The sequence below is a fragment of the Callospermophilus lateralis genome, chromosome 6, assembly GCF_048772815.1.
Source record: "Callospermophilus lateralis isolate mCalLat2 chromosome 6, mCalLat2.hap1, whole genome shotgun sequence".
NCBI lineage: Eukaryota > Metazoa > Chordata > Mammalia > Rodentia > Sciuridae > Callospermophilus > Callospermophilus lateralis.
Window position 1 is genome coordinate 18,670,573 of NC_135310.1, and position 23,686 is coordinate 18,694,258.

Sequence of the window (23,686 nt, forward strand, 5' to 3'; positions counted from 1 at the left end):
TTAAAACCGTCTGCCACTGCCATGGCTACTGCTGCTGCTGGAACCGCCATTACCATCATGGTTTCATGGTTTGGCAAATATTGGCCTCTACCACCATAAGGTCCAGAGCTTCTGCCTCCAAAGTTTCCACCCTTCAAGGGTCCAAAATTTGATGACTGATTGTTATAACTCCCAGAATCATTGTAGCTTCCACCATCTCCAAAATTGCTTCCATCATTACCAAATCCATTGTAGCCATCCCCACTGCCACCATATCCACCACTATCATGGCTGCCACCAAAGCCACCATTACCACTGAAGTTCCCTCCATGACCAAAATTGTCATTTCCACCAAGACCACCTCCACAATCACCACCAGTTTCCAGAACCACTTCGACCTCTTTGGCTAGATGAGGCACTAGCCACCTTTTGCTTTGACAGGGCTTTCCTCACTTCACAGTTGTGGCCATTCACAGTATGGTATTTTTGAATGACAATCTTATCCATAGAGTCATGGTCATCAAAAGTTACAAAAGCAAAGCCCCCTTTTTTTCCACTGCCTTGGTCAGTCATGATTTCAATAACTTAAATTTTCCCATACTGTTCAAAATAATCTCGTAGGTGATGTTCTTCAGTGACTTCTTTAATGCCACCAACAAAGATCTTTTTCACAGTTCAGTGGGCCCCCGGTCTTTGAGAATCTTCTCTTGAGACAGCTCTCTTTGGTTCCACAACTCTTTTATCTACCTTGTGTGGTCTTGCATTCATGGCTGCATCCACTTCCTCCACAGTGGCACAAGTGACAAACCCAAAGCCTCTGGAGCGCTTGGTGTTTGGGTGTCTCACAATCACACAGTCCGTGAGTGCTCCCCATTGCTCAAAATGGCTTCTCAGACTTTCATCAGTTGTTTCAAAGCTCAGCCCTCCAATGAATAGCTTCCACAGCTGTTCGGGCTCTTTAGGGGACACTGATTTAGACATGATGGCAGCAGGAAGAGAGACTTTAACGATGCTTTTTCTGCTGCATCCACGGGCAGAAAAGCCAACTTTGAGCTTTTTATTGTGTTTTGTGATAGTTCAATTCTGCACTTTTCGTTAACGTGATAAGCCGTGTCCTTCGCTAACCTGTGGAAATGTACACTTAGCCTCTGGCTATTGGAACAAGAAATCTCAACAGTTTCCATCTTGGTTTGTGTAATCAAATATTTCTCTGCACCTTGAGTTGACCTTTGTTATCGTTTAGAACTGGGGTGTCCCCCAAAGATCCATGTATTTGACTCTGGTGCTATTGAGAAGTGAGAAAACTTTATGAGGACAGGAGTTGGGTCACTCTCTGAAGGGCTCTTTGTGTCCCAGGCCCCTTCCTCCCTCTCTTTCCTCTCTTCTCTGTCTCGCTTTCCCCACCTGTCTCTACTTTCAAAAAGAATAAATTATTTACCATTGCTACCATAAAGGGAGCACTCTCTTTTGCCACAGATCCTACTGCCAGGATATTCTGCCTTACCTCAGACCCTAAAGCAATGCAGTCAATCAAACTTGGACTAAAAATTCTGAAACAGTGAGCCAGAAGTTAATCTTTCCTCCTTTAGTTTACCGTCTTCAGTAGTTTCCTCACAGTGATGGAAAGCTAACAACCTTGAGGGTGCAAGCAATACTGTTTGTAAAATACCATGGCAGACTTAATTTTTAACTTCAGGGACTCTTTATATGTTTTGTTGTACTTAAATAAACATCTCTGTTTTTTAAACAATTTTTAATGAGTTGACAGTTTTTTAATGCAATGAATGTGGTGGTTAATTTTATGTGTCAACACACTGCCTAAGGAATACCCTGATAGCTGGTAAAACATTATTTCTGGGTGGTATTCTGAGAGGGATTCTGGCAAAGATTTGCTCTCAAAGCAGTAGACTGAGCAAAGTCTCCCTTCTTAGTAAAAGCAGGCATCATCCAGTCCTTTCAGGGGCTCAACAAAACCAAAAGTCAAAGGAAGGGTGAATTCCTCCGCATGATCTGAGATGTCCATCTTTCCTGGTTCTGGGATATGACAAACCTTCACTATTTCTCAGTCTCCATGACTCAGATCAGGACTTAAACTATCAGCCCTCAGTCCCAGGTCTTTGGTTCAAACCAAATTATACCCCTTGCTTTTCTGATTCTCCTGCCTGCAGATAAACACTAAAATTTCTTGGCTCCATAACCCATAAGCCAATTTCTACAATAAGTCTCTTGGTTCTGATTCCCTGCAGAACTCTGACCAAAAAGTCTTGGTAGAGAATGAATGATATTTTATACTTCTTTCATATTATAGAGTAAAAAAACAAAACAAAACAAAAACCAGCGAAACTGCTAAATTGGTTCATATAAGTAGAATGTAAGGATCACTCTTAACAGGTAGTCTAGATTGCAATCTCAAACATTTTGCTGGCTCAAAACAAATGTTCTTGTACTTAAGGTATGAAATTTTACCCCAGTGAACTTCACCCTTGATAGTGATTTTTTATTGTTGTTGTTTTAACCGCAATAACCTCAACTTGACCTCACTTTCAATTAGTAGTCCTGCTGCTTCCACCCGCACCCAGAGGTCCATTGCCAAGTTGCCTGCAGGTTTGATTGCACACAGCCATCTCCATCTTGAGACACTGGCCAGTGCCTGGGGGATGGGGGGCAGGATGCTTGCAGGTTTGCTGCCACCACCGTCTCATGGTGCAGCCAACTCTGTCTGGGGACACCAGCCAAGACCTGGAGGTCCCGTGCCAGGGTGCCTAGGGTTTGACTGCCCTAAGGTCCTCCAGCTGGGAGTGCTGGTGGCCACCATCTTGCCAATTCTTTGCAGGGTCCCTCCTTTGAGCACATCCCTCATGGTCTTTCTGCAAGGTGAAATGGTGTTCAGATCCTGGGACTGCAACATGACTGAGCCTGGGGTATCTTACATCCTTATCTCTCAGATAGTGAGTGGGTCTGCATGGTTCATTCATGTCCAGGCAATCCTGTGAAACTTCACAGACTAGGGGCATTTTGCCTGGGGGAAGCATTGGTTAGAAATGCTGGAGAGAGCCAAGTTTCCCAGCACCACTAGTCCTGAAGTGTCCAGGGACAGATGGAGCTGGTCAGAAGGTTGTAAGAGGGTGTGAGGGCATCTTGCTATCAACTTGCCCAGTCAACCAGTCTGGCACCCACCGGACTGGAGCTATCGTCAAACTCTAGATAATCCCACCTATCACAACTCTAAATGATCTCAAGTCTAGCCTATTTTGCAGCCATTCTAACATGTAGTAAGGTGGGATGCAGACTCTTATTTCAGGTAAGGTGGGGATCCTGACAAATAACACAACACAAAATTACATCTGAAACATAAATTAAAGAAAGACTAAGAGAAATTTTAACTTTCTTTTTGTGAAAAAAAGCAGCAAAATGCTTCCTTGTTTTACAATTTCACCTTTAAACAGATCAGGCTCTCATTATTAGCTTCCAAAAATGTATTTAAATTCCAATTCCAATGTGAAGATTAACACCAAATTGTATATATAACTTATTCAACATGTTACTTGGTCCAGCTATAAAACCTCAAATGATATGAATGAATACCAACCAAATTTGTTATTTTTATACAAATCAGAGATTTTGCCACACTTAATTTTAGTTTGGAGAACACCAACTTGGCAAAGCTTTGCATTCAACTAAGTTTAACTTTAAAGTGCAATTTAGAATCCAGAGTGTATAGTAACAGTAATCACAGGTCTGCATGTATTAACAAAATCAATAGCCTTAAATTTCTTATACATTTAGGAAACAGGGTTAATGATAAGAAATTGACTTACTCAAAGCAAACATATATAAGACAGGTCTTCAGTTGAGAGCATGGTCCTTCAATGTCAGATACAATGTATAAAAGAGAGCAGTTAGTGGTTATCTTGTCAGTAAACTTTCATATACTTTCATTTTATAAACTTTTAAAAAAATATTTATTTTAAGTTGTAGTTAGACACAATACCTTTATTTTGTTTGTTTGTTTATTTGTTTATTTGTTTTTATGTGGTGCTCAGGAAAGAACTCAGGGTCTCTGCTCTACTGCTAAGCTACAACCCCAGCCCCTCATTTTATAAATTTTTGCATAACATTTAGACAAGGCTTAGATAGCCATAGTTCTCAGTATATGTGACTAGGTATAATGAATACATATACCTAGTCACATATACTTAGGGTGTCATATATATTGGTAGGTTTAAGTAACAGTTGTTTGTTTAACCAGTTACAAAGTAATTATTTCAGACTTTCAAACAGATACAAACCCTAATTACTTTAAGACTTAGTTTCCACAAGCCCAACAAATAGAATAAAATTATCTTGATAGTTAAATTATAGCCAATTTAAACACACACATTAAATTTTTGAGATTTACCTTCCCCAAACTTTCTGCAACTTACTTAGACATTCACAACATTAGATCCTTAGTTTTGTCATCTTTAATCTTGGATGTTAGCATAAGAATATTACTTTACCAGACAAAATATTTTCTCATTCAGAAACATTTCTCTTACCTTCTAATTTTTCATACTAAAAGATATTTCTATACTTGTAATTTTCTTTTATCTTTACTAGTTTTGGAATCTTTTTAAAATTCATATTCTGAAACAATCTTTATGAATATTATCCGTGCATTTAATTTACACAACAAATTTCATCCCAGGAGAGGGTTGGACAATCCAACATATACAAAAATTATGATTTAATCTTTTTTCTCCTATGTTGCTTTCAATGACATTTTTGAACCTGACCTGTTTCCATGAAGACTATCACAATGCCATCAACTTTAAGTGAGTTCCCCACTGTCACTTGTACCCAGAGGCTCCTTTTGGGCCTTTTCTTATACTAGGCAGACTGATATGCAATGCAAGAAGCCCTTTCCATTTTTCTCTTTAGGAGTTCTTGAAGATCCCTTTGCAGAGGCTGCCTATGAAACACAGGTTGTCCGTAGTCTCTGCCTTTTTCTTTTCTGGGTGCAGTTATTTGTCCTGTCAGACTCCCCAGACTTTTAGTTTATGGGATAGTGTTGTAGCAAGAACTACTTGTCCCAGTGATGAATATCTCCTGGCCAAATGGGGTGTCCTGTCAGATCTTAACAGTGGAGACTTCCTGTCCCCAGGTCATAAACTGACAGAGCTGGGACCTACTATCACATCCTTTGTAGCCAGCGACCTCCACCCCCCACACACACACCAAAACAAAAGGGGCAGAAAGGCAGGACAGAGGCCAGGCTTTCTTAGCCTATTGTTGTACAGCCCAGGCAGTTTTCTGTGATTTTTCCCCAGGTTTAGGGCTGGTGTCCGTGACCCACAGTGAGATGACCTGCAGCTGACAGGGGCCAGGATGAGGAACAGTGCTAGGAGTGGCAGCTCTGGGTTTAAAGACTGAAACCTTTTGACCCTTTCCTCTGGTGTCTTGCTATCCTTGCACACCAGCAGCAACGCCTTTGGCACCTTCCACTTAGTTCCGGATGGTTGAGAACCCTGATCTTCCTAAGTGCCAGTCCATACAGGATCCTTCATATACTTTAGCCCTGACAGACCTACTTCAACTTCCAAATTGTATAATAATCCAGCAAAACCATTCAAAGGTAAGACTGTGTTACAGTAAACTGTCTTTCTCTTAGACAGGTTTATACCTATTCATGGTGAAAGGAAAGTAATCATGACACTCGGAGCAATCAAGGGATCTTGATTGCAGCAGTGTCTGATTGACTGAGAAAAAGAGGAGAGAGAGAGAAGGCCCAGCAGGAGAAGGTTTTTATAGCCCTTTGCTGTGCTAGCTGTCTTGTTGGTGCACAGTGATTGGGTCACACTGTAGTTGATAAGGGTGTCATCTTCTGCCTTCAAGCAGATTGGGCATGGGCTAGGTGTGGGTTTCAAATTAAAAAACAACAAGAGGAAGTAAAGGGAAAAGGTGCCAAATAATCACCCCAAAAGGAAGGGCTAATGAAGGGTGGGAACCAGACAGGTGAGGGTCCAGTGTTCAGCCTGCCCCATAGCTAACATTTGTTCAGCCTGCTCCGCAACTAACAGTACTTCCTTATATGTGGAAGGCACTGGGTTTGACACTTAGCATCACATAATACTAAATAAGATAAAGGTATTGTGTCCATCTACAAATATAAAAACTTATTTTAAAAAATGTAAAACCACAGACTGGGGCTGTAACTTGGTGGCAGAGCACTTGCCTAGCATGTGCAAGGCACCGGTTTTCATACTTAGCATCACATAAAAATAAAATAATTTTTAAAAGTAAAACTATGAAAATGGTATTACCTAATATTTTCCATAAGGTTAGTCCACTATTCAAGTTCGTCTGAAACATGAATACTGTTCAGTCTTACTGTGTGCACATTCATCATAGTCCAGGAATGGAACTTACTTGACCGGGAAATTAGAACTCACTGAGAACACTGAGGACTGTCTTTATCCTGGCTCTCTGCCCGCACCCAGCACTCCCATTTTCCTGTTACCAGGTCTACTCTCTTCCTCTAAGTCCAAGATTCACTCCACTTGGCTGAACACTAGAATTCTTGTCTCTATTAAAGTTAGGCAAAAAATCATTCAGTGCTTGAAGCTGCCAAACATGAATGGCAATACAAGAGTGGCACCCAGTCTGAAGCAAGGGATGGTGATCAGAAAAACATGGAAAGGACCAGACATTGAAGGGAGGTTTATAACCAATTATTGTAATTTCTGACTGTAAAATTGATTCATACTGATCACACGCCATTTGAAAAGTAAGAATATATAAATAACAAAATTAACTTACATGCACATTAACAACCCAAAGATAATTAGTGTGAGTGACATCAGGAAGATAGCCAGGTAGAAGTGCTTCAGCTTCATCCTGCCCCTCCCATACAAATTCACCCCACAAATATCCACAGACAAGAGTGACCAGAGACAAACATTTAAATCCAGAAAAGCAGGGTTCAAGTGGTAAGAGAGACCATTTGCTTTTCCCATGTTCTCCCTTCCCCAGCTGGAATGAAACCACACACAGCCCGTCCCCCTACACACAAGGGTTTCTACAGTGGAAAATGTGAGGTGGAGGTGGACATTCAGCTTCACCACCATCTGGAGCCCTTCACAAGAGGCAGGCCCCAGTCTCGCCCCACTAAAAACATTGAGAAACCTTTCAAAATTGGGTCAACTGTAGCAACTATAAAAAAAAAAAGACAGAAGAGAGCTCACAGCAAAAGATGTGCAGATCTTGGTGGTTGCCCTATGCTCTGGCCCGGGGAACACTGTAAAATTCTGACCTGGGCTGGGCAGTTGTGGCAATCCTGGTCACATAGTGGTAACTAGTGATCCAACAGGTTCTGCAGAGAGACCAATCCAGATAGTCTGATGGGACTTTCTGAATAGGATGCCTCTTGGAAAACCTCACAGGTCAAAGTTAACTAGGAAGAATGGAGTAAATATACGTACTTTATAGTGTACATGACAAATATACACAATATTATCTGTCCATTTTTTAAAATAATAAAAATTGAAGTTTCAGCCAATTAAAAATAAAAGAGAGCTGGGTGTGGTGGCTCATGCCTATAGCAGTTCAGGAGGCTGAGGCAGGAAGATTGCAAGTTCAAAGCCAGTCTCACCAATTTAGTGAGGCCCTAAGTAAGCAACTTAGTGAGACCCTCTCTAAATAAAATATAAAAAGGGCTGGGGATGTGGCTCACTAGTTTAAGTGCCCCTGGGTTCAATCCCTGTTACCCCCCCCAAAATATATATATACATATATTTTTTTCACATTTCACACTCAATTAAAATATAGCCTATAGGGGCTGGAGTTGTAGCTCAGTGGTAGAGCACTTGCCTTGCAAGTGTGAGGCACTGGGTTCAATCCTAGGACCACATAAAAACAAATAAAGGCATTGAATCCATATACAACTAAAAAAATTTTTTAAATCCTTATTTTTTAGCTCTAGGTGGACACAATATATTTATTTTATTTTTATGTGAAGCTGAGGCTCGAACCCAGTGCCTCACGCATTCCAGATGAGAGCCTACCACTTGAGCCACATCCCCAGCCCCCCCAAATTTTTTAAATAGAGTGAAATATAGCCTATAGCCTACATAAAGTTCTCTCCCATGCAAGCCTGCACCCTCTGGCATTAGCCACACTCTCAAGATAAAAAATTTTATGGGATTATTTGTTATCCTCCCAGGGTGTCTTAACTCAATTTCAACACATGGGAATCTATTCTCCACTGGAAATTTTGTTACTTTTAGGCTCACTATGAATACTGTCACATTCTTGTTGAGAAAAATTGGACCGCTTTGCATTCCTACCATAGTAACAATTTCACTTCCCTTGTCAATGCTGGGTCTTAACAATTACAAGTTTTTACAAAAAAGTTGCCCTGGATGAAATGATGCACTTTTAAATTGGATCAATTTGCACAGCATTTTATTCTAGGAAATTGTATACAGGTTTATACATGTATGGTTATTGCAATGTTCTCTTTTTGCTAAAGTAACTAATGGGAGACCATCTTAATCTTCATCAAAGAGCTGGCTGCATATAAATTTGATGGACAGTCCATAGATGCCATGCAGAGGGAAAAAGAAAAGTACTTATAAAATGAGCTAGTCTGGAAGGATCTTTAAGATGTAATATTTTAAGATATATACTGAGAACAGCTGAATGTATCCATATTTTCTTTGAAAATAAGCATTAATACTAGACACAGCTCTCCTTTCCCTAACGAGAAGTGTTTCCAAACTCGTTCCAAATTTTCCTGTCTGATGTCGAAAAATAAATGTATTTGAAAAGCCACTAGTATTAGTTATCAACTCCCCTGATTCTGCAGTGTCCGACAATCAACCTAGTTTATTGTCAAATTAGAACAAGAACATGGTCCCAGCTCAGAAGCTTAAAGGCTTTGGTAGCAAAGGAAAGCAGAGTGTGATGGACATGACTAAGCTGGGCCCACTTCTCTGCCCTAGCTTCCCTGGGCCAGGTTCCAGGATCTGAGTGGGCGCCTGCTCCTCACCCACCTCCCCACCAAGTAAAGCAACAGCTGCCTGACAGGACGTTACCACTAGACTGCTGTGCTCTTTTAAACAAACAAAAACTGCTGTGCTCTTTTAAACATACGTGTAAGAAAAAGAAAAAAAGAAAGAAAAAGAAAAAAGAAAAAACAGCACAACTCGATTGGGAAGAAAAGACTTGCAAAACATGTTTTTGATAAAACCATTTTAATTTTTTTTAGTTTATTTATTTTTATTTTGTTATATGTGACAGCAGAATGCATTACAATTCATACTACACATATAGAGCACTTTTTCATATCTCTGGTTGTATGCAAAGTGGAGTCACACCATTCGTGTCTTCATACATGTGCTCAGGGTGATGATGAAGTACATGAAGATGTATGAAGGCACGAATGGTATGATTCTACTTTGATAAAACCATTTTTATGGAAAAGAAAAAGGCGGAGACTAGAAACGATGATGGAGAAATCAAGGGAAAGCGGCCTCAGTCCGTTCAGTGAAAAGTCTAAAATTTGCCAGTAAAGTACTGAAGCGGAGGCCTAGAAAGTCTCCGGGATGCACCCCCACCACCGTGCCCAGCCCGGCCCACACCCCCGCGCCCCATCCGCACCCAGAAATTCCCAGCACCCCCTGCCCGCCCTTACCAGCATGCACAAATTCCCTGCTCCCCGCTCCCCACTCCGCCCCAACCCCGCTCCCCCCTGCTCCCCGCTCCGCCCCCTGAGCCCCACTCCTTGCCCCAGCTCCGCCCCCTGCCCCAGCTCCGCCCCCTGCCCCCAGCTCCTCGGGACCATCCAGCACCCCTCTTCCCGCTGCGCCCACAGAAGGTCTGTGCTACCGGCCACCCGCCTAGCATCCAGCTTCCCGCCTCGTCCTGCCTCCTGCCTCCTGCCTCCTGCCTCGAAACCGGCCTTAGCCCTCTGTATAGAAGTCTCCACGCCCAGCTCCGCTCTCTGCCCCGCGCCCGCGGATCTTTTAAAAAGCGGCCAGCACACACCGGCACCCCCTCGCGCTCCAGAGTAATCCACACGTGGCTCTGGATACCCTCACCTGGCTGCTCTCTTCTGTCACCCTAGCTCTGCTTCTACTGCCCGACTGTTTCTGGGCGGCGCGGACCGGTGAGTTCAACTGAAGAGGACTTGGACCAGGTGGGACTGAGCCTGCGGGGGCGGTGGAGGGGCCTGAGGAGGGGGCCGAGGCTCAGTCCTGCCATCAGGTGTACATACGTGACGCCTGTCACATGACTTTCCGCCACCCCTTAAGTTGTATCTTGTCTGGTTCTCATCCTCAGGCCATTGAGAGGAGCTGGAAAGAAAAAAGTAAGAGCAGGAGGTGGGAGGGGCAAGAGGAAAGGAGAATGCAAGCTGGCAATCCCTGGTGATGTCTCCCAGCCCCTCCGCTGTCTCCCCAAATCAGTGCCAGAGCCACAGCCACCAGGGCCAGGTGCACAGAGGCGTGACCCCACAAGGTTAGGACAACAGATATCCCTAGGCCCGGCTCTGCTCTACAGACTCTCATCCCAAGGCTGTTGACCCTTGAACTTCCCACCACACTTTGCCTGGGGATCTCAGCACATGCGCCCACAGAGCCACAATCCCTTTTCTGTGATTCAGTGAGCCACCACCCAGCTCACCTCCCTTCACTGCTCTTCTTATCTAGCCATGCCCCTATCCAGGGCCTTCCTACCTTCCCATCCACCTAGGGACCCTAACCTCCTCCACCACCACCTGGCACCATATGCCTCTGCCTGAGGACATACCCTGCAAACATCCCCACCTCACCCACAGATCCTAAAGCAAGAGGAGGGGGCCCCATTTTTCCAAGTATGACCTTGGTAATGGTACAGAGCTGGGGTCAAATAAGAAACAGATAGTGCAAAGACTTCCTCTTCAAACCCCAATTCTTTTGATCAAGCCCTAAAGATTTCAGACATTTTGCCAGAATAACAAAAATGAGTTTATTAAAGAGATAGGAAAAGGGAAAGGCAACACTCTCAAGGGAGAGAGTGGGTTCTCTCAGAGAGGAAAGAGACAACCTGCCTCTCCTGTGCTCCAGTTGTATTGGGGATCCCAGGAAAGTTTCCAGAGAGTCCTGCCCAGGCCCATCTCTTGGCCTTTTTTTAATATTTATTTATTTATTTATTTATTTTTAGGTGTAGTTGGACACAATACCTTTATTTATTTTTATGTGGTGCTGAGAATCGAACCCAGGGCCCTGCACATGCTAGGCGAGCGCTCTACCTCTGAGTTACAACCCCAGCCCACCTCTTGGCTTTTGACTGACATCAGGGTGACATCAGAGTTCAAGTTAGCATTGCCATGACAACTCTCTCTCCTTGGCCCATGCTGACTGGTTCTAAATGGAATTTTAATCATTTTTATAGGTTTTATGGTTAGGAGGAATTATCTTTATATTCCAAAATCTTTATATGAAACACCCTTCACATAGCTCTCCCTTCAAAGTAACTTGGGTTCCTCTTATCAATGTTACTTCCTGCCTACATTTCTTGCAGATAACAGGTAGTTTGCTGAGGAATGTGACATATCCTGTCCAGTAGAGTTAGATAAATTGCTTTTTAGCAAAGAAAGCATATGGGGGTCAGCACAGTGGGACATTTTATAATTATTATTCAATTATTCTCTTGACATCATGTTCCCACCATCCTCAACTGTCTAACAGCAAATGTGTCATCTGTACGTTTCTGTTGTGGGGGCATCTATAGACTCCTGACCTTGGATACTAGGCCCATCTAGTCTATCTCTTGGGGAGCCAACATCTTATAGTGGTATAAAGTAGGCACACATTGCAGACAGTAAAGGCAGACAGTAAGCACTTTCAACTCTGCAGGACACACTATACCTGTCTCTATATCAAGTACTCAATTCTGCTTTACTGTGAGAGGAACTAAAGACAACATAATAATGAATGGGGCACTGGATTTGCCCACTGTCCTAGTCATCTGACCCTAGATTAGAGTGTCTCCAATGTTGGTGCCCATTCCCAGGTTGTCTTCCCCAAATAGTTCTTCAGATGCATAATTCATAGGGAGACGTAGGTCCTATGTTCCTGTGGCTTCAGGTTGGACTGGTTTTTAGGAGGGGTTCCTGTAGATTGGGGCTGACTATCCCCCAAAACACACCATTTGCTACCCAGTGGATTCCTTGGTTCATTGGGCAGTAGGGTACCTTCCTGAAGTCACAGGTGTGAGCTGAGGGTGAGGTGTTGCACTAAGTAGAGGACAAATGTTTGTCCTCCAGGATGAGATACTATTTTAAACAAACTGCCTGGACAAGGCATTGTCAGAAGATCGTACTTGGCCTTCACTACTGGGGAAAGCCCTGACCTCACAAGTGACTCACTAAGCCCATGGATGATTCATTTCAGTTACAAATTGAAGGAATTTGAAATGACCATTGAGTGGGTCTGTGGTCCCAGAACTCTGTGAGCAGGACCTGAGACAGGTCCATTCATTCCTGGCCCCACATGCACCTACCTTGTCAGTACCAGGAGGCCATGTGATACTTCAGATGCCTGGGCATGAGGGCAGCTCACACTGCCTCCAGGATGAATGTCTGCATGTTTTCTCTGTCTCTATGCACACAGACCCAACTGAATGGGTGGATGGCCCTGTGGGACAGGCTGAAAGGGGACACTGATTGGCTCTGTGGTTGAAGGGTCCCTCCTGATAGGACCCTGGCCTCTCCTCCTAGGAATGAGTTCAGGCTCTGAGACATGGCTGAGGTCTGGAAACTGAGCCAACAGCCAGACTTTGGCGGCCGTCAGCCATCCTTGGGTTTTGTTTCACTTCTTGAACTCAGAATCTGGTTGCCTGCCCAGATGCTTTGTCATGAGGTACCCTGTGATCTCTCAGCCCAGGCTGGCTTTCTGCTTCTAAGAATGTGCAGACTCTTTCCTTCCACCTGTTCATCACGTCCATTTGGGTTCTGTGTTACCAGAATTTTTCTTCTCCATTACTTGCTCAGAGCCCAGTTCTGGAATTCTGTCACCCAGCAAGCACCTCGGCCCTTAGCAGTCATCATCAGTGACCTCCTAGACAATGTTGGTGCCCTTGTTGCCAGGTTTTTTACTTTGTTTTATTTTTAATTGCTACATATAAACATAAAATTATATATATATTAAAGGAGGTGCCATGTGAAGTTTTAATACTGTTAAATGTATTAAATGTATCTGTTGCTACAAGCATTTATCATTTCTTTATGGTGAAAACTTTCAAAATCCTTTCTTTTAGCTACTTGAGATAGCTAAAAGTTGTTGTTGTCTATAGTCACCCCACTGTGTCATAGCACACCAGAACTTCTTACTCCTACATAACTGTAACTGTAACTTAGGACCCATCAGTCAACCTTTCCCCAACCCTCCTTGTCATTTACCATATACAGCCTCTGGTAACCACCATTCAATTCTCAACTTTTGGGATTAACTTTTTTGGATTCTATCTCCAAGTGAGATCATATGGTACTAGTCTTCCTGTGCCTGACTTACTTCTTTAACATGATGATCTCCATTTCCATTAATTGTGTTGAAGATGACAGGGTTTTGTCCATTTTATGGATGAATAGTATTCTAGTGTGTGTTATGAATCACATGGTCATTATCTGTTCATCAGTAGATTGTTTCTGTTCTTTGGCCTTTGTGAATAGTGCTACAATAAACATGGGAGTGCAGATGTCTTTGATAGACTATATTTATTTCCTTTGGCTAATACCCAGTAGAGGAATTCCTGGATCATATCCTGGTGTTATTTTTTAATTTTTTGAGGACACTCCATACTGCTTTTCCTAGTGGCTCTATGAATTGACATTCCCACCAATAGTATATAAGGGTTCCAAGCCAGCACTTATTATCTTTTGTGTATTTAATAATGACCATTCTTAGTGGAGGGAAATGATGTCTCATTGTAGTTATGATCTGCATTTCAAAGACAATTTGTGGTACTGAGTACTTTTGCATATGCCTGTTGGCTATTTGTGTGTCTCTTCTGAGAAATGTTTGTTCAGATTTTTCTCCATTTTTTATCAGGTTGTTGGGTTGTTATTTTATTTTTTTTAGTTCCTTATGTAGTCTGGATATTAACCTCTCATCAGATGTGCCATTTACACACATCTTCTTCCATTCAGTATAGTGTCTCTTCACACTGAAAATTGTTTCCTTTGCTGTGCAGAAGCTTTTTATCCTGGTCTAAGTCCAGGCCTTCTGGAATGGTATAGTGAGGATGCCTAAAAATCTGTTCCTCATAAAACCATTGAGAACAGGTACAAATGTTTTCAACAATCAGCTTCATCAGGCCTCTGAAAATTAACCAAAACTTACACCAACGTGAGGAGCATTTATTCAAGAAAAATGGCCAAATTTCAGTAAGAACAGTGAGATTTATGGCATGTTAACATGACCCATTCCCATTCCCCACACCCATCTTGGAAGTGGCCTGGAAATGGAGCGAGTGCACAATCTTCTAGGAAAACTAGCATCCCAGCCCAGAAGGTGCACTCTGGCCTTGGTGCACTCTGGAGTTGTCCCATTCATGGGTCTCATCATTATTTCACCATACAGAACTCATTCTTGGCAAAAGTGGGCAAGGGGAATCCCTACAGCAACTTTGTCTTTATATATATATATATATTTTTTTTACTTGTAGATGGATATAATAACTTTAATTTAATTATTTATTTTTATGTGGTGCTGAGGATCAAACCCAGTGCTTCACATGTGCAAGGCAAGCATTTTACCACTGAGCCACAACTCCAACCCCTACCTTCTCGTTTAAAAGCAAACTAATTTTATTCTTAAGGGACTCCATCTTCATGGCCTAATGCTGCGACCTGCACTGCAGTTAATTCAGGAAACCGGACAAGGGGCAATAGGGGATTAGAAAAGGCAAATAGATGGTAGAGTGCTTGCATTGCATACACAGGTCCTGGATTTCATACCTAGCACCATAAAAAAAAAAAAAAAAAGACAGACACAGAAGGAGAGAAAAAGCTGGGACCTGGTAGATATAACACTCTGGTGGAATGCAGTGACCATGAGTCAGCTCAGCACATTTATTATATGTTTTATCATTAAAAGGGTTTTGTGAGAAAGTTTCTTTAAAGCAAGCAGAATCAAGATCATAGCTATGAGCAGCCCAATTATGATAATTAGCTTGCACCCATAACTTTCTACCTCTGAGCAGCTGGCACCTGAATCTCAAGGTCAAGAACTGGATACCTCTGTGGCTAACAACCTCCTATTGAACAGGGTGTCACCACAGCAACTGGGCTATCTCAATAGCACCTTCTCCCTGAGAGTTCCCAAGAGAGGCATCACCTCTGTCACAGGACAGTTCAAGACCCATACTTCAGTCACCACTCCCAACAACCTAACCACCAACCAATGACTTTGTCACAGGAGAAGAAGTTTCTGGAGAAGGGGTCTGAGGATTCCCAGAAGCAGGCTGACTCGGCTCAGGACTAGCTGGGTTCTTGGCATATGCATCAGAGAAGAATTTCAGCATGAGCCAGACAAAGACATAGACTGGACTTTATTTAGGAAGGTAGATACACATCCAAGGGAGAACGCAGCTGACTTGAGTGAGGAGCAGCCCTGACTTGAGCTGGGGGCCCAATATTTAGAGAAGAGCTGTTCCAGAGGCTGGAGTGGAGGTGGATCCAGGGTGGGGCTGCAAAATTTCTCCCCAGTTTTCCTGCACTTGTGTATTTCCCTCATTTTACAAGGGCATGGGCCAAGGATTGCAACTGTGTCTTCTGCATCTCGGTGGCATGATTCTGCACTTCAGTGGCTTGAGGGTGTTTCCCTTAAGATTCCATATTTCTCTCTCTTTACCCTAAATCCCTAATACACATTGTTGATTAGGTTTCAACATATAAATTTAAGGGCAACTCAAATATTCAGGCTATAATAATCCTTCTGCTGAATTGTCTCACCAAATAGATGAGGAAACTTGAATAAGGCACATAGCCCTTGAATTTGTCACTTGAATATGATCAGAGTAAAAACCAGAGGCCTAGGTATCTCTATAGTCGGGCCAACCATTCCCTACTCTGTCCCCTGCTCACTTAGTCCCTACTCCAGTGTTTACTCGCTGGTCTTCAGCATATTGCAGAATTCTCTAGCCTCAGGGCCTTTGCACTGCCATCCTTTCAGACTGGACTGTTCTTCCCTGAGGAATCTACTTGTGTCATTCTCACATCTAGTTCTCAGATGACACACCCTTCCATGCCTCCCCCTTTTGAATCCTTTATTCATTTATTCTTTATTTAATTTTTAAAATTGTCATGTAGTAGAGATATATATTTCCCCCTTTAACCATTTTGATTGTAAAGGTACCTATTTAAAATTGTAATAACTCGACCTGCTGGAACAGTCCTGAACCTTCTCAACCTGAGTTTTTCCCCCCTCATTCAGTGACCTATTTAAACACACTGTGCCAGTTTTTGATTGCTACTATAACAAATTACATATATATTCTTTCATTGTTCTAGAGATGTAATCACCAAACTCACAGGGTTATAACCAATAATCATTTCTTCGTAAGGCTGTATTCCTTCAGAAAACTCCAGAAAGAATATATTTCCTGGCCTTTTCCTGATTCTATTCTTTAAGTCTATTGATGTGATGAATTCCAAAAACTTAAACAGAACACTGGACATCTTTTTTTGTTTTAAGTTTAGTTTTAATTTACACTTCTCTAATTGCTAGAGATGTTGGACATTTTTTCATATAGTTTTTGACCATTTGGATTTCTTCTTCTATGAAGTGCCTGTTCATTTCCCTTGCCCATTTATAGATTTTGTTTTTTTAGTTTTTTGAGTTCTTTGTATATCCTGGAATATAATGCTCTATCTGAGGTACAAATGGCAAATATTTTCTCCCATTCTATAAGCTCTCTCTTCGTGTTCTTAATTGTTGCCTTTGCTGAGAAAAGGGTTTTTAGTTTAATGCCATCCCATTTATTGATTCTTGATTTTACTTCTTGTGCTTTAGGAGTCTTCTTGAGGAATTTGGTTCCTAAGCTGACATGATGAGAGTTGGGCCTACATTTTTTTCTACTAGGCACAGAGTCTCTGCTCTACTATCAAGGTCCTTGATCCACTTTGAGTTACGTTTTGTGCAAAGTGAGAGAAAGGGGGTCAATTTCATTCTGCTATGTATGGATTTCTAGTTTTCCCAGAACCATTTGTTGAAGAGGCTGTCTTTTCTCTAATTTATGTTCATGGTGCCTCTATCTAGTATGAGATAACTGTATATATGTGGGTTTGTCTCTGTGTCTTCTATTCTGTTCTATATATTCCCTTCAAACTGGACTGTTCTTCATAAATGTTTTTATGCCAATACCATGCTGTTTTCATTACTACAGCTTTGTAGTACAATTCAAGGTCTGGTATTGTGATGCCTCCTGCTTCACTTTTCTCACTAAGGATTGCTTTGGCTATTCTGGGCCTCTTATTTTTCCAACCGAACTTTCTGACTGCTTCTTCTATATCTATGAAGAATGTCATTGGAATTTTAATAGGACTTGCATTAAATCTGTATAGCACTTTTGGTAGCATGGTTGTTTTGACAATATTAATTCTGCCTATCCAAGAACATGGAAGATTTTTTTCCATTTTCTAAGGTCTTCTTCAGCTTTTTCTTTAGTATTCTATGGTTTTCATTTTGGAGGACTTTAACCTCTTTGTTAGATTGATTCCCAAGTTTTTGTTTGTTCTTTTTTTTTGGGGGGGTTATTGTGAATGGGATAGTTTTCCTAATTTCTCTTTCAGCTGATTCATCATTGGTGTGTAGGAATGCAATTGATTTATGGGTGTTAATGTTAAACCCCCTTACTTTGCTGAATTCATTTATGACTTTTAGATGCTTTTTGGTGGAGTTTTTGGGTCTTATAAATGTAGAATCATGTCTTGGCAAATAGAAATAGTTTGAGCTCTTCTTTTCCTATTTATGTTCCTTTAATTTCTTTCTTTTGTCTAATTGCTTTGGCTAGGGTTTCAAGAACTATGTTGAATAGGAGTTGGAAAAAGAGGGCATCCCTGTATTGTTTCAGTTTTTAGAGTGAATGCTTTCATTTTTTCCCCATTTAGAATGATGTTGGCCTTGGGTTTAGCATGGATAGTTTTTACAATGGTAAGGTATGTTCCTATTATCCCTATTTTTCTACTGTTTTGAGCACAAATGGATGCTGATTTTTGTCAAATGCTTTTTCTGCATGTACTCACAGAATCATATGATTCTAGTCTTTAGGTCTATTGAATTACATTTATTGATTTCCATATGTTGAAACAACCTTGCATCTCTAGAATGAACCCCATTTGATCATGATGCAGTATCTTTTTATATGTTTTGATATGCTACTTGCAATTATTTTATTAAGAATTTTTGCATCTATGTTCATCAGGTATATTGATCTGAAATTTTCTTCCCTTGAAGTGTCTTTGTCTGGTTTTGGTATCAAGATGATATTAGATTCATAGAATGAGTTTGGAAGGTCCCTCTTCTTTCTTACTTCATGAAATAATTTGGTGTAAGTTCTTCTTTGAAATTCTGGTAGATTTTGGCTGAGAGGCCATCTGGTCCTAGGCTTTTCTTTCTTGATAGCATTTTGACGGTGTCTTCAATATCATTGTTTGAAATTGGTACATTCAAATTTTCTATGCCCTCCTGATTCAATTTAGTAGATCATATGTATCTAGAGATTTAAGACAGAAACTTTTGACAAACTAGTAAACTGTTTTCTTAAAGAAACTTCCTCCAATACCAGAGATCTTGAATAGCCTCCAGATCAATCATCCAGAAACATCTTTCCACATAACTGAAGAACTTGGCTTCCATTTTGGGAAGAGAAGGACCCTTTTGTACTTTCTTTCATTTTTGTTTTTATGCTTTGGCAGAAGTGGGTCTTTGGTTTTTCAGGAGTTTTTCCCTGTGTTCTGGAGGATTCTTGACCTCTTGATCTTGGTGTCAGTGGTTTTTCATCTTCCCTGTTCTTATGTCATTGTTGTGCATTTTTAGCTGGAGAGTCACAAAGAGGTTTCCTCACTAGAGCTTTTATTTAGCTTCTTCATCAACAAAATCATCATCTTTAGCAGCAACAAGTTTTACTGCTTTCTATTGAACCTTGCTACTGCTTCTAGGATCCAACTGCTTTCCAGATTCCTGAAGAGCTTGACATCCTTCTGTGCTTCTGACCTGGGATCTTCCTCCACAGTGTGCACAGACCAGGAACCACACTTCATATCAAGACCATACATGGTATAATTTTCAGGTCCCCAAGGGAAATTATTTACTGCACAGACATTTTTCAAAACTGCCACCATTGCCTTACTGGGACTGCCTTCATAATCCACTGCCTCTGCTTCAGCAAGGTGCAGTTCATCCTTTGCACCACCCATCAAAAGACCATTCTTAAAAATTACTTGTGTTCATTTTCATCATTATCTACCTGAAAGTGATCATCTTTGTCAGCCTCTATTTCTCAACCAAAAAGGTAATTCTGGGGCTCTAGGGCTCGTTTCTGTATTGACTGAATCTCTCATTGTGGGGTATTGAATGCAAATGGATCTTAGTCGTTAAGAGGAAGGTTTTGAAAGGTTAGAGGTAATGGGACAGAGGAGAATGAGATTGGGAGAAAATACAGACATGGGAAGAAAGCAGACAGCAAAAGAGGCAGGGAAAAGAGGAGAAGCAGTATGTAGAAGGAACTCACATAACCTCCAGCAAGCTCTGCTTCCCCTACAGAGACTGGGTATTCACAGTGAATTTTGTTTTTTAACATCTGCATTTCTAATTTTTAGAATTCTATTAATAAGTAATTCTGTTTTGCATTACCTGCTAAACATGCCTTTGACAACCTTTTTCTTCATTGAATTTCAATAGACTGGTCCTTAGTCCTCCAATGGTAGGTTTGGGGCATGCCCACACCCCAGGGGAAGAGGCATACCTGCACATGCCTGGCTAATTTTGCCTGTTTCTCTGAGATTTATTCTCAATAGAATGTCTCCAGTATATTCCACTAGCTATCTTCTTTTGCTACTTCTGCTGCTAGTAGAAGCTTGGAAGACTGTGAGTCATAAGTGTTAGCAAGAACTGGTTAGGGGTTGGGTTTGTAGCTCAGTGGTAGAGCACTTGCCTTGCATGTGTGAGGTACTGGGTTTGATCCTCAGCACCACATGAATAAATAAAATAAAGGTTTTGTGTCCATCTAAACTAAAAATAAAATAAAAAATAAAAAAAGAACTGGTTGGAAACAGGGAGAAGAGATTGGGGCTCCATGCTGGGCACAGATAAGTGGATACCTCTTCTAAAGAATGGGGAAAGGGTGTGGTTTGGCTAAAGAGGTTCCCTGGAATCTGATGATCAGCTCATAGGGCCCCAGCCTAGGACACCAGACTAGGTTCTGTGCTCCTGTGTGGCAGCTCCCCTCTGCTGCCATGTTCCTGCATCTACTCCATGATGACCTGCCTGAACACCAAGACCATGATGAATTGACCTGTGATCCCTGATGCCTCCTTTTTCTCTCTATTGGAAATACTGACTGTTCAGCTAGGTTTTAATTTTCAGGAGGACAGATACTATCTTGTATTTTTTGTACCCAGAAGTTGGTAGAGGTCACTGAAAGTGCTTTCAGATTTTCTCCTGGTAACACTGTGCCTGTGAGGGGTCCCTGATAGCATTAGAGCATCCTACAACCTCAGTTAAATGTGACACCAAAATAAGGATCTAGAAGACTGAGACGGTCTAGGATGAAGACTCCTCCCTCTGCCAGCCTGGCCCTTCAGAGGGAGTCTGGGAGTCACAGAAGGATGGGAACTAATTGTCCTCTTCTCCCTGTCCTGAACCTCACTTCCATGTTTCTCTCACAGGTACCCACTCTCTTTGCCTCAACTTCACTGTCAAATCTCAGTCTGGACCTGGGGGGTCCTGGTGTGAAGTGCAGGGCTCAGTGGATAAGACCGCTTTCCTTCAGTATGACAGTGAGAGCAACAAGATCAAACCTTTGGGTCACCTGGGAAGGGAGGTGAATGCCACCAAAACATGGACACAATTGACCGAAATGCTGAGAGAACTGGGGTAAGATCTCAGGATGATCCTGCTTGACATGGACTTGTCATAAGACCATGGGTAAGTATGGAATGGGGTGAAGAGATAGAGCAGGAGAGAGGAAGGGGTGGAGTGCACATGTGGAGGAGGCTCTGGATGTATTTGTGTAAAAGAGATTAACATTGGCCCAGCCTTAGAGGGATGTGGGGCTTAATGGGCAAGAAAGGGCAAATCTGAGAGAAAAGAATACAGACCTCTAAATGTGCAGAGAAAAGCTCAACTTATTGGGAGGTGATGGATCTATCAAGAGTGGGAGATGGGCCGTCACGCTGAGCCAGCGCCCGGGCCTGGGAACGGGCCGCAGCCACCTCCGCCTGCCTTTCCTCGACCATGGATCCCCGCAAAGTGAGCGAGCTTCGGGCCTTTGTGAAAATGTGTAAGCAGGATCCGAGCGTCCTGCACACCGAGGAGATGCGCTTCCTGAGAGAGTGGGTGGAGAGCAGGGGGGCGGTAAAGTACCACCTGCTACTCATAAACCTAAATCCGAAGAAAATACCAAGGAAGAAAAAACAAGATAGCAAGAAGTCGGAAGAAAACATGAAGAGAGATGAGCCATCAAGTGAGGAAAGTGATCTAGAAATTGGTAATGAAGGTGTAATTGAACCAGACACTGATGCTCCTCAAGAAATGGGAGATGAAAATGCGGAGATAACCGAGGAGATGATGGATCAAGCAAATGAAAAGAAAGGGGCTGCCATTGAAGCCCTGAATGATGGTGAACTACAGAAAGCCCTTGACTTGTTCACAGATGCTATCAAGCTAAATCCTTGCTTGGCCATTCTGTATGCCAAGAGAGCCAGTGTCTTCATCAAATTACAGAAGCCAAATGCTGCCATTCGAGACTGTGACAGAGCCATTGAAATAAATCCTGATTCAGCTCAGCCTTACAAGTGGCGAGGGAAAGCCCACAGACTTTTGGGCCACTGGGAAGAAGCAGCCCATGATCTTGCTCTTGCCTGTAAACTGGATTATGATGCTGATGCTAGTGCAATGATGAAAGAAGTTCAACCACAGGCACAGAAAACTGCTGAACATCGGAGAAAATATGAGCGAAAACGTGAAGAGCGAGAGATCAAAGAAAGAAAAAAAAAGAGTTAAGAAGGCTCAAGAAGAACATGAGAGAGCCCAGGGGGAAGAAGAAGCCAGATGACAAGCAGGAGCTCAGTTTGGCTCTTTTCCAGGTGGCTTTCCTGGAGGAATGCCTGGAATGGGAGGGGGCATGCCTGGAATAGCAGGAATGCCTGGGCTCAATGGAATTCTTAGTGATCCAGAGGTTCTTGCAGCCATGCAGGATCCAGAAGTTATGGTGGCCTTCCAGGATGTGGCCCAGAACCCAGCAAATATGTCAAAATATCAAAGCAACCCAAAGGTTATGAATCTCATCAGTAAATTGTCAGCCAAATTTGGAGGTCAAGCATAATGCCCACCTGACAAAACCCTTACTGAAGGAAAAGCAACCTAGATCACTTAATGGCTGTCGCAATAATACAAACCAGTGTACCTCTGACCTCATCAGGAGAGCTGGGGTGCTTTGAAGATAATCCCTACCCCTCTGCAGCAAATCCAGTTGAAGCATTTTACAATGGTTTGCCATTAGGGTGTTCGTTCAGATAATGTTTTCCTACTAGGAATTACAAACTTAAAACACTTTTTAAACCTTAAAAATATTTAAAACTCAAGGGGGTGTTATTTCCTACATTTTTATTTACTAATCATTTTGGATTTTTTCTTTGATATTGGGCAAGGCAGATACTAAGTATGAAAAATACATAGCTGTAACGTGAGTGAAATAAAGACTTACTAGTGGGAAGTAAATAAATCTCATTTACATAGATAAAAGTTTCAGTTGAATATATGGTTACTGAGACTGAGGCATTTTGATTTGTCATTTAAAAATATTTTTTAAATGATTAATTTCAATAAAACTATTGGGACCACCAGTATTTCACTCTAACCTGGGTAGGGACTGGAAGTACTTGGTAAGGCAGCAGCAGTCTTACTATTTTATATGACATGTGCCCTTATGCAGGTTGCATTTAAATCTTACACTGTGTTGAAGAGGTGATTTTTTTTTTTTATGCTGCAATGGAGTTGGATTACTTAGCTCTGTTTTTGTTCAATATATCAAATAAATGTTTCATATTATTTCCACCGTGGGGAAATAAGGGAGTAGTTTTCTTTTTTATATTCTATGTTTAAAATTTACCTTTCCTCATCAAAAAATGACCAACTATGTCTGCTTTCTGCTTCTTGTATTTCCCTTCTTCTTGAACTAAAGATAATCTTTTCTCACTAGCATCATCACTGCTATCATACCATAATTGTGCAAAGCATATTTAATGCTGGGGTTAATTTAATATGTAATACATATCCTAGTTGTGGATTAATACCCATAAGAGCTGTAGTTCTTTCTTAGCCATGAGATTGCTTATTTAAATGTTATTAGACTTCCACTCTGGCAAAATCTGTGATGTCAAAAAACATTGGAAGGAAGGATTCCTTTTAGTGTTTGGTGTTCTATTTAGGAAGTACCTATTGATCTTTGTATTTTGAAGAGTATA

General features: G+C 41.8%; 2 pseudogenes; one reads left to right on the forward strand and one right to left on the reverse strand.

Annotated features, from left to right (window-relative positions):
• Positions 1–960, reverse strand: LOC143402261 (heterogeneous nuclear ribonucleoprotein A1-like; annotated as a pseudogene).
• Positions 961–21,394: 20,434 nt separating this feature from the next.
• On the forward strand, positions 21,395–22,876 carry LOC143402262 (hsc70-interacting protein pseudogene; annotated as a pseudogene).
• The last annotated feature ends 810 nt before the right edge of the window (positions 22,877–23,686 follow it).